The sequence below is a fragment of the Dermacentor silvarum genome, chromosome 1 (genome assembly GCF_013339745.2).
Source record: "Dermacentor silvarum isolate Dsil-2018 chromosome 1, BIME_Dsil_1.4, whole genome shotgun sequence".
NCBI lineage: Eukaryota > Metazoa > Arthropoda > Arachnida > Ixodida > Ixodidae > Dermacentor > Dermacentor silvarum.
In genome coordinates, this window is record NC_051154.1 from 432,467,582 (window position 1) to 432,477,441 (window position 9,860).

The window sequence follows — 9,860 nt, forward strand, 5'->3', positions numbered from 1 at the left end:
TGAACAGTGATAGCTTGCACAAAATTTCAAATGCGACCTCCAAGTGCAGACTGGTGATCTGGACGTCTGCAAGTTTGCAGGTGATCCGAACAGGACGTGTGCAAGTTTTGCAGATTCGTTCCAGTGGTTAAAGTCACTCATGCGGTCGTTTAGCTCTAACCAGTCTTCAATGTCCTCACCAGGAAGTCCAGCAAACACCGGTGGATCCTTCTGAGGGGTGGTGACCGTCCAAGAAGGAGTTCCCTGCGGAGCAGGCAAGGTCGATGTCGCGGTAATGGCTTGCTGGTCTTGGGACATGGCCGAGTGCAGTTGGTAGGTGCGGCGACCTGAGTGGAGCTCCAGGGATGTAGCGTAGGTGAAGTTAGAGACCGGGAGCGAGAGGACCGAGGAACTGGGCAGCACACTCCACCCCTTGTGAGACAATGTTTAAGCAGTCAGATTCTTCAAGAGCCCTCCACCAAGCCCCAACACGATGATGATGAGTATGTACAGATGAGAATATGAAGCGTATGATTAATGCTCACAATATATATACTTGATCTCAATGCCACGTGGGGCGTTACAGAAAGTAGTGGGGCTCAATACGACAAGTGGAAATTGCGGTTTTGAAGGATGATGGAACGGGGTTGCTGACAATGGACGCGGGGAGGCGGTTCCAGCTGGTCGATGTTCTTGGAATGAAGGAATAAGCATGCAGGTTTGTACATGAACTTGGGACGTGGACCTTGAAGTTGTGATCGGTACGTGCTGAAATGTAATGAGGAGAAGCGAGTAGTGCATTCTTGAGGTGATGATTGGTACGGTATATTTTGTGGAATAGCCTAAGCCACGCCATTTTTCTTTGTGTCGTAAGGTCAGGGAGGTCCAGGAGAATTTTCATTGCAGTAACACTTGCAGTGCAAGAGTAATCAGAAAGGATGAAATGGGCGGCACGGTTTTGAATAGCTTTGAGAGAAGAGGAAAGCAAGGCAGAGTGAGGATTTCAGATACAGGCGGCATATTCGAGTTTCGACCTTACAAGTGTTTTATAAAATGACAGTTTTAAAGAGACAGGAGCCAGTGGAAAGTTTCGGCGAAGGAAACCTAACATGCGATTACCATTGTTAGCCACAAAGTCTATGTGAGATTGCTAGGTCAAGGTATTAGATATACGAACGTCGAGGTATTTATACATTAGCTAACTGCCTCTAAGATAGCATTATTGAGAAAGTAAGGATAAAGGGCGGGTGCGTTACTGTTACGACATACTCACATTACATTGCATTTATTCACCTTCAGTTTCATTAGCCATTGAGTACACTATGCTTGGAGGTAGTTCAGATCAGCTTGAAGCAGCAGTGTGTCGCCTTGTTTAGTTATCTCCCGGTAAATTACACCATCGTCAGCAAAAATTAATCTGAGAGGAAACATTGTTAGGAAGATGGTTAATATAAATTAGGAAAGGTGAACGGTTCCTCACTGTACATCGGAGGTTACAGTACAATTGGGAGAGTCGTAGCTGTTTGCCGTGACGTACTGCTTTCAATTTAATAAAAAGCACTCAATCCACTGGAGCACGTTGGGGTCGATGTTAAGGGTTTTTAATTTTAGAAGAAGGCGATGAGAGATGGTGTCAAATGCTTTCTGAAAGTCAAGAAAGATGCAATCTACGAAAGAGTCGCGATCGATGATGTTAAAGAGGTCGTTAGTAGAAAAGAAGCTGGGTTTCACAAGAGTAATGTTTCCTGAAGACTTGTTGATGCATACAGAAGTTACATTCAAGGAAGGTTACTAGATTGGAGTATATTACACGTTCTAGCAGTTTACAAGGAATGCTGGCTAATTTGATGGGTCTATAGTTTTGGTGGCTGGATAAGTTACCTTGCTTCGGAACTGGTACCACCCTGTCCGCATTCCGGTCCTGAGGAAGCTGGGAACACTGCAAATACTGAGTAAATATTTGTGACAAGATTATTGATGAATATCAGTGTACTTCAGAAACACCACGGTGATTTCGTCGGTACCAGGTGAAGAAGACTGCTTCAGTGCCTGTGTTAGTTTAGCTATACCAACCCAGTCAACTTGATTGGATCCATCATGTAAAAGAAGTCACTCCAGGCTTGGGGGCAATGCATGATACATCATTTGAAAATGAGGCAAGAAAGCGGTTTTCAAGAACAATACAGCACTGAATGCTTGGTATGATATCACCTTTCTCATCGCAGAAAGGGCAATGGCCAAGGGTTTGCAGTTGAAGTGAGACTCGAACATAATCTGCAGTGAGGTTGCCAAGTGAAATTCCTTCGGGTAAGAGACATTCAAGGGAGGAATGCCATGGCAATGGCGCACCGATGGGGCGGGTCGAGGGGGGGCGGGGTTCTACCCCCCCCCTGAGTACAAGATAACTCCCCCCCCCCTTTTTGTTTACCCCTTTTCTTTCCTTGCGCCTTTGGGTATTGCAACTAAGATGTATGACGCGCAATCGTCTGCACACTTGCAAACTTGCCCAAAAATCGAATTTTTTGACAATTTCCCGTGAAGAAATTGAAATTAGTGCTGTTTACATTGTATTAGCAAACTGTCAACCCCCCCCCCTCCCCCCTGGCAGAGATCCTGGGTGCGCTACTGTCCCACGGCGATATTGGAAGAGTCTGAGGTGCCTTCTAAATGTGATGTTTCGAAACGTGAATTGGTCCTATTTTAGGATGGAGTTCTTTACATGTTGAGGTGGAACTGTGGCCTGGAACGTCAGGGTGGAAAAAGTCTGAAAAGGATAGTGGGGCACCTTGTACAGGCATGCCTTCATAAGCAAAGTCAACATGAACATTGCATAACTTAGATTAATGGCTGATATGGGTATGTGTTCCCCCTTAGGAAAGTAGTTGGATTTTTGTTGTAGCCACTGCAAAATATAGCTACATTGCCTAATATCAATCCTCCAAGGAATTCTGCTCTTTTTCTGTTGCCTTCTAGATGAATTAATGTAAAAGATTGACATCTCGAGTTGCCAATTAAGGCACCTCGAGTAGAGTACTTAAATTGGAGGCTCAATTTTTCTCAAGAGCTAAACAGTAATAATAAATATTAAAAAAAGTGTGTGTGACGTGAACGCTTTTGTCAAGACTCCAAGTACGTGGCACACCAATATATTTGCCAGCGAGTTGTTTCAGAATGAATGGGCCCACAGTCTGAAGAGCAAATACACGATGCCCGAAAGTTTTTTTTTTCTTTTTTGTTGAGTAAATATGTGCAGAAGAAGTGCAGCTATAATGTGTCGTATAAATATGGCGTCTGTTTTAAATGAAAGCCTAAAGTTATAAGGGTAATGAATATTCGTATTACATTACTTAATTTAACCCTAATTTAGGTTTTGGTTTTGAAACCGAAACCTGATACACGCCGAAAATTAGCAATCAGCGTCATCGCTTCGCTATGACGTGCGCGCGCTCGTGCTGTATTCGCCATAGTGTTCAAACGCCATCATTTCAGAGCTGTGTGCACGGCCGAGAGCAGCAGTCATCGGTTCATTGGTAAGCTGCTCTTTGATTTCACGCGACTCGCGTATTTACAAGTGGTGTAGCTGTCAGTGGTATGCGTTTTATTTTTACTCCACCATGAACGTCATCGTCCAGGAAGTTGTGCTGTTTGCGCAAAACTTTATTTTATGGAAACAGTGATCGATTGCCGACGCCACGCTAAAGTATGATACAGATGATCACCTTTGCCTTAAATTTATACATCTAGATGCCGTTAATTAGTGAGTGTAATTGTTCGCGATTGCATATAAACTACCGGCGAATATGTGCGACTCCGTGGTGTCTCGGACGCCGAGGCCTAGTGTGCGTTCGCTGTTAAGGCACGTGCACTTTGTTTAGGCGTTTTAGTCGCTATTAACGTGGCATCATTGCTCGGAAGGGTTCTCGAAGGCAGTCCAAAAGACGTGTGGCGCTAAATCGTCCCCGCGTTGGGGTAAAAATATCCCAATATTACTCGGCTAGCAGAACACCGGATCGCGTTCCTCTAAAGATGGCGTACGCGCTTTTGAGCAAGAGAGCTTCTTTCTCGTACTTGCCCGACCCTTGCGCGCATGCGAGAGAAAAAAAAAATCTGGAGACCCAAATAGTATATTTTCTGTCTTTTTTTTATCGAGCGCGTTAGGTGTTCAATACCTCGGTCTCCATTGGGGCCTTAGCGCAAACTCGATCGAGCCATTGCTATCGAGAAATTGGATCTTGCTTTGCGCAGATGCAAAACATGCAGTTATTGCATATAGGCATCTTAATTAGCATTTAGATGCACATTTTCTGGGGAAATAAAAAAAAGCACGTGGACGTGTGCATATATAGTAGGACAACTGTAAAAAATAAATTATGGGGCATTTACGTGCCAAAATCACGATCTGATTGAGGCACGCCGTAGTGGAATAATTTGGACCACCTGGGGTTCATTAAAGTGCACCTAAAATTTAAGTACGCGGATGTTTTCGCATTTCGCGCCCATAGAAATGAGGCCGCCGTCGCCGGGATTTGATCCCGTGAGTTTGGGCAACTGTAATTGAGACTTAAATTCCTAACCCCCATTGCATTTGTTTTGGATCATAGGAAGTGTTTGGTTCAGAATTATTTGTCTGTGATGTTATGTATATTTCCCCATGTGCGGGGAACGCCTCCAACTCTCAGCAGTCGGGCTTTGGGGCTTTTCACTCAGACGTACCCCAATTTGTAGCATGAGGTTATCAATGCTGACTCATGTAATTTGCCATCAGGTCCTACATGATTATTCTGTATTTATCGACCCTGGGGCTTCCTTATGTGTGTAATATGGCTGTGTGTTTAATGGATGTATTTCTTGTGAATTTGCTTGGATCATTTGTTGCATTAAGCACACCTCTTTGTTTGCCACACGTAGAGTTGAAAGAGAAATTACCATATTTACTCGATTGTAATGAGCCTTTGATTATAATATGCACCTTAGTTTTCAGACTGGAATTGAAGGTGTAGTGTGCCCTTAATTGTAAGGTGCGCACACTTTCATATACTAAAAAAGCACGAAATCTAATACCCGTATATTGTTCCCTCACAATAGAATTTCATGGTAAAAGAGAAGTAGCGATTTGTTTGCACTCAAAGCACAGACATCCTTCCTGAGACGCCACACGAGTCTCGCAGAGTTTGGCCTGCCGCTGAAAGCCAGGGCAATACAGCAAAACGTCCCTCCAGCACCTTGCAAGCTTAGCGCATTGTCGTATAAAAGGTATAAGGAAAGGTATAAGGCTTTGTTCAAACTGCGTTTCTATTGCCGCCTAAATTGTACAAAGTATACCTTGTCTACTTTCACGAACCATGACTGAATACTAAGCATAAAACAAACAAATAAAAAAATGCTATTCCTTTAACTGCTGTTCCTTTAAAAAATATTCCTTTGTCTCATCAACTATGCCACTGTAATAATTACAGCTCAAGGTAATTAAACTTTTAAAGCATATACTACCAAGTGGATCATTTGGGTACATGTCCTTTATTGTTGGCAAAGGTTGCATGATTGTAAAAAATTGTTCCTTCTGCAGTGTGCACCTGCCAGCTGCCATGTCCACGGAAGATGACGACATCGCACTGGGCTATAGGCACACTTCAACGCCATAAGCAAAGGGGCGGAATAATGTGGCATCCATTGTGCTCCGCAATGTAGCAAAGGGGCGGAATACTGAGGCATCCATGACCTGACAAAGTCGCAGACTAAGGTAGGCGTTGTATTAGACGCAGTGAAAAGCCCACCAGGCCACACAGCCATGTATCAGGCCACTCGTATAGAACTGTCAAGAAAAATCACCCACACCAACAACCCTGCATTGAAGTACGCGGCGTGCCAACCAGATAGTGACGGCATGACCAGTGGATATCCTGGCACAATCAAAGCCGTGAATCCAAGCCATGCATTCAAATTCAGTCAGTCAGGGCAATAAAGATTGTGCCTACTTTTCTATTGATAACGTTCACAAATCCCTGCTTCAACCAGAGAAGAGCCTCAACGACCTTGTCCCCGAGGACAAGGTCCACTTTGATGCCCAGCCAAATGCAAACACGACCAACTACGCCAGGAAGTGGTGGGCCACCAATGTCAAAAGAGTGCAGTGTGCTGAACTTGCCTAGGCCAATGACAGCAGAGACTAGGTTTTTCTTTCCAACAAGAATATCGCCGAGATCCTACTTGACCCAAAGGAGTTGTCTGCGTGGAGGAAGCTGTCTGGCATCAAAGGCACATTCTTCCCACACTCTGAATACGGGTCTCCTATCCGGCTTTGAGCAGAACGTCGTGGTCCAAGTCGTACTGCAATGGGAAAAAAGGCCAGATGGTTCGGCGAGCTGTTCAAGAACTGCGCTCTCCAAGACACAGTGGACATCTTTGTAGACGCAATCGAAGCGTAACGCGACGCTCATGGACAGGTGAATGGCCACAGCACTGCCTCGTGGAGTAGATTGAAAGCGTGTTTCACAACGCCCTCACTCTCGCCATGAGTGATAAAACCTTCTCGCCAATAAAACAAATTATAGGCAAAAAATTCTGTGACAATTCTTTTACGTCTAAGTTTTTATAGTTTTACGACATGCAGAGTAAATCATATGCTCTCTGACATTCTTGCACTCGTCTCATGTTTTTTCCCCTAAAGATGGTCATCATGTGGCTGTGATGATGTCTCCTGGGTTCACAATGTTGCCTGTAGCAAGAGCGATATGTCATATTCCCATCAGTTTGAACGAGAGTGTTTATTCATCTTGCAATGCTTGGTTTCAAGTAGCAACATAGCACGCTACCTCGAATGACGTCATTTTTCCATTCTGTGCCAAGTGGGCAGAGATAGAAGGGGGGAAATGCAGAGCTAGTGTCGGGAGCCGATTGTACTACAATGTGTACTTTTCAGTTTTTAGAGCGCGTATCTTAGGTGCCCATTCCTGCATTGAGCGTCAGCATAACCGAGCGGAGGAGCACAGCGGGGGAAGAAAGACTGCTTGAGCGAAGACAGCGCAAAGAGGTAAGTGGACGAAGAGAGTATAGCGAAAGGGTGAGGGGGAAAGCGGAGTGCCACACACAGACGAAGTGCTGGCGTGAGCTTCCGACCCACTGCGCTTTGCACATTCCCATGTTCCCGCTGTCTTTCTGAAACAATGAGCGTTGCAACCAGTGTAAATGCTTCGTCTGCCGCTGTTGCTATACGAGCTGCCCAAGCAGAGGTCTCAGTGCCACCACCGAGAGGAGCCTGTCTTTCAGAATCAAATGCTTGAAAATCGTAATCGGCGGCGAGCTTTTGCTTTCAATTTCCGCTTGTAAATTTATTCAAGAGGTTTGCTTATGCATGCATTTGTTTTTGCCGACTTCACCCCTGTACGCTGAGACCAACGCAAGATGCGCGTAGCTAGCTATTAAACGTGTACCTTCCAGCTTGGTCTATCTAAGGCCACAGTTAGTAGCTGTTATTGTAAGCTGTACTCCAGACCTAGACCTCCACAAGCCAGCTGGCAGCTCAGCTAATGCTCCTTCTACTTATGGCTAGTAGCCACCTTGGGGAAACACTGCTGTAGATGCAGTGTTGACATTCAATGTTAAGGCTTGTTTCAGCTTTGCAGGTGCTATAGTTGGCTCTACTTCCCATGCTTACAATCCTGGAAAGTCTAGTTCTTAATTTACATGTTACTACAAAAGCACAAGAAAGGAAACGACCACAGTCAAATTTTCAATTAGGCTGTGGTCAGTGTCTTTCTTGTGCCAAGGTAATTCCCAACCAGATGAGCTGTTGTCAAGGCCTTGATTCCATGCAACTGTAATATTGCACAGATACCAAACTGATAATCATTTAAAGAAGTAATAAATACAGTGCAACATAATACGTTTTGTACCGAAATAGTTATACCAGCATTCACAAAGAAATGTATTTGTACTCTTTATATTTTCCTCCCTCACTTTCCTTTTAATCTGCGTGACAACAGTTTTTGCCTAAGCTCATGCTCATTTTTGTGATCAAGTGGCATCAGCACTAACCAACTTTAATCTGTACCAAAGTTGGTAATGAAACATGCGAGGCTTTCATGCAAAGTATGACGTCTGTTGCTACACATGCGTGGCAGAAAAAACGACTCTTCATTATGCCCCTTTGTTTTTAAGAAGATACAGCTTAAACAAGTGTAGCATTTCAGTCTAAGCACTCACCGTGTGCGCTGAATGCATTGCAGTCCACTCATTTTGTTCAGCCATTTTCAACATTTGAGCACTATGCCTGCACATGGATCTACGCTTTCAGTCAGAAAATGTTTGTGATACTAGTGGATTATCATTGGCATACTATGTCGTGCATGCTGGCTTTAGCACGGCACTTAATAAGCATGTCTGTCTGACGTATTGCAACAAATCTACGATTCTATTTTCCTTGTTCCGCAGGCCATGAGTAGATTGCATTGCATGTGCATCTTATGTGCCAGTAGACTTGCAGTGGTATGAAACTGCAGGTATTCATATGCAAAAGCCACATATGCCATTTCCATGACCAAATACAGCCAATAAATACCACTATTGCCTCGGGTAAACTGCATTCTAAACGGTTGCATGCAGTACTAATGAAAGCAGAACTGAGTGCAAGTGTGTGGAGAGAGTATTTTAAGCAAGAGAAAACAGCATGCAGAAAGGCGGTTTCCTGTCTCTACAGAGACACACCTTTCCCTAATGGCTGATAGATGCTTAAGGAAGCAGTAAAATAAAATAGAGTTAATTTCAGAAATACAAATGTGATTCAGTGTGGTCATAAATATGACTAATACAGTGGGTCCTTAGTAAATGCAACTTCTTTACAGATAACTTGGAAAGCTTGATTATCAATGCAACCAAATATAACATTGTTTTAGTTAAAATCTAAATTAAAACGTTTATAAAATGCATACAGGGACCAATATGGTTTTTTTGAGAGCATTACTAAATGTAGTACGCCTAATTTTCAAATAACGCAAGCAGCACAAAGAACAGGCTAATACTTGGACAAAATTGTGAACTTAAAAGGCAGCAAAGGTGGATTCAAAATGGTCTTTTGAATATAAATTTCCAATAAAGAATGTTTTGAAATACCTAATTTGCATAGATCATGGCTGCAGAAACTATACTACTGTTGCAGCACACACACACAAAAGTGATTTTTGGTGCTTTCAAAAGTTACCAATTTGATTTACAACTGAACTGTGGCTGGCCTACCAAGAGCACCTTGTGGGCCTTGAAGCCATGTTTTGATTATGAGGCCCACCGTTTCTGCTAACCGGAAAGGCGTGATTTTCATCCCGGAATATCCCTATTGAAAAATTTCTGCGAGATGTATGCATATCGCAGATTTGACGAGAAGTGAACGATGTGCTACGTATATTCAACAAGATATCGTAGAAAATGTTCAGATCTGTACGCATAAGCTGCTTAGACTTTACGAAGTGTACGAGATCTATGCGATGTGCTATGAGAATGCATGTGCGAGATGTACGCATGTGCGAGATGTGTGCGATGTGCTGTGCCAACCTAACGAGATTATGTACGAGGTGTGTGAGATAGCATGTGATGTGTACGCACTGTAGTCATATGAGCAACGAGATCTTTGACAATGACTACGAATTGCATACAAAGTGCATGCACCTAAGTCGTAGTGCATAGAAAAGCTCGTGAATGACAGAGACTTTATGACGAGTCGTTTGTAGCACATGCAAGGACATAATCAATGTGCTGTATGACGACGTCGAACCATTGTGCCACTTATAACAGCATAAATTGCAGAGTGAATAAGAGCTCCAGTGTTTAATTTCTGCAATTTCATACAATGGACACACACATCCCCATCAAAGCTCATGTCAGTCCTAATG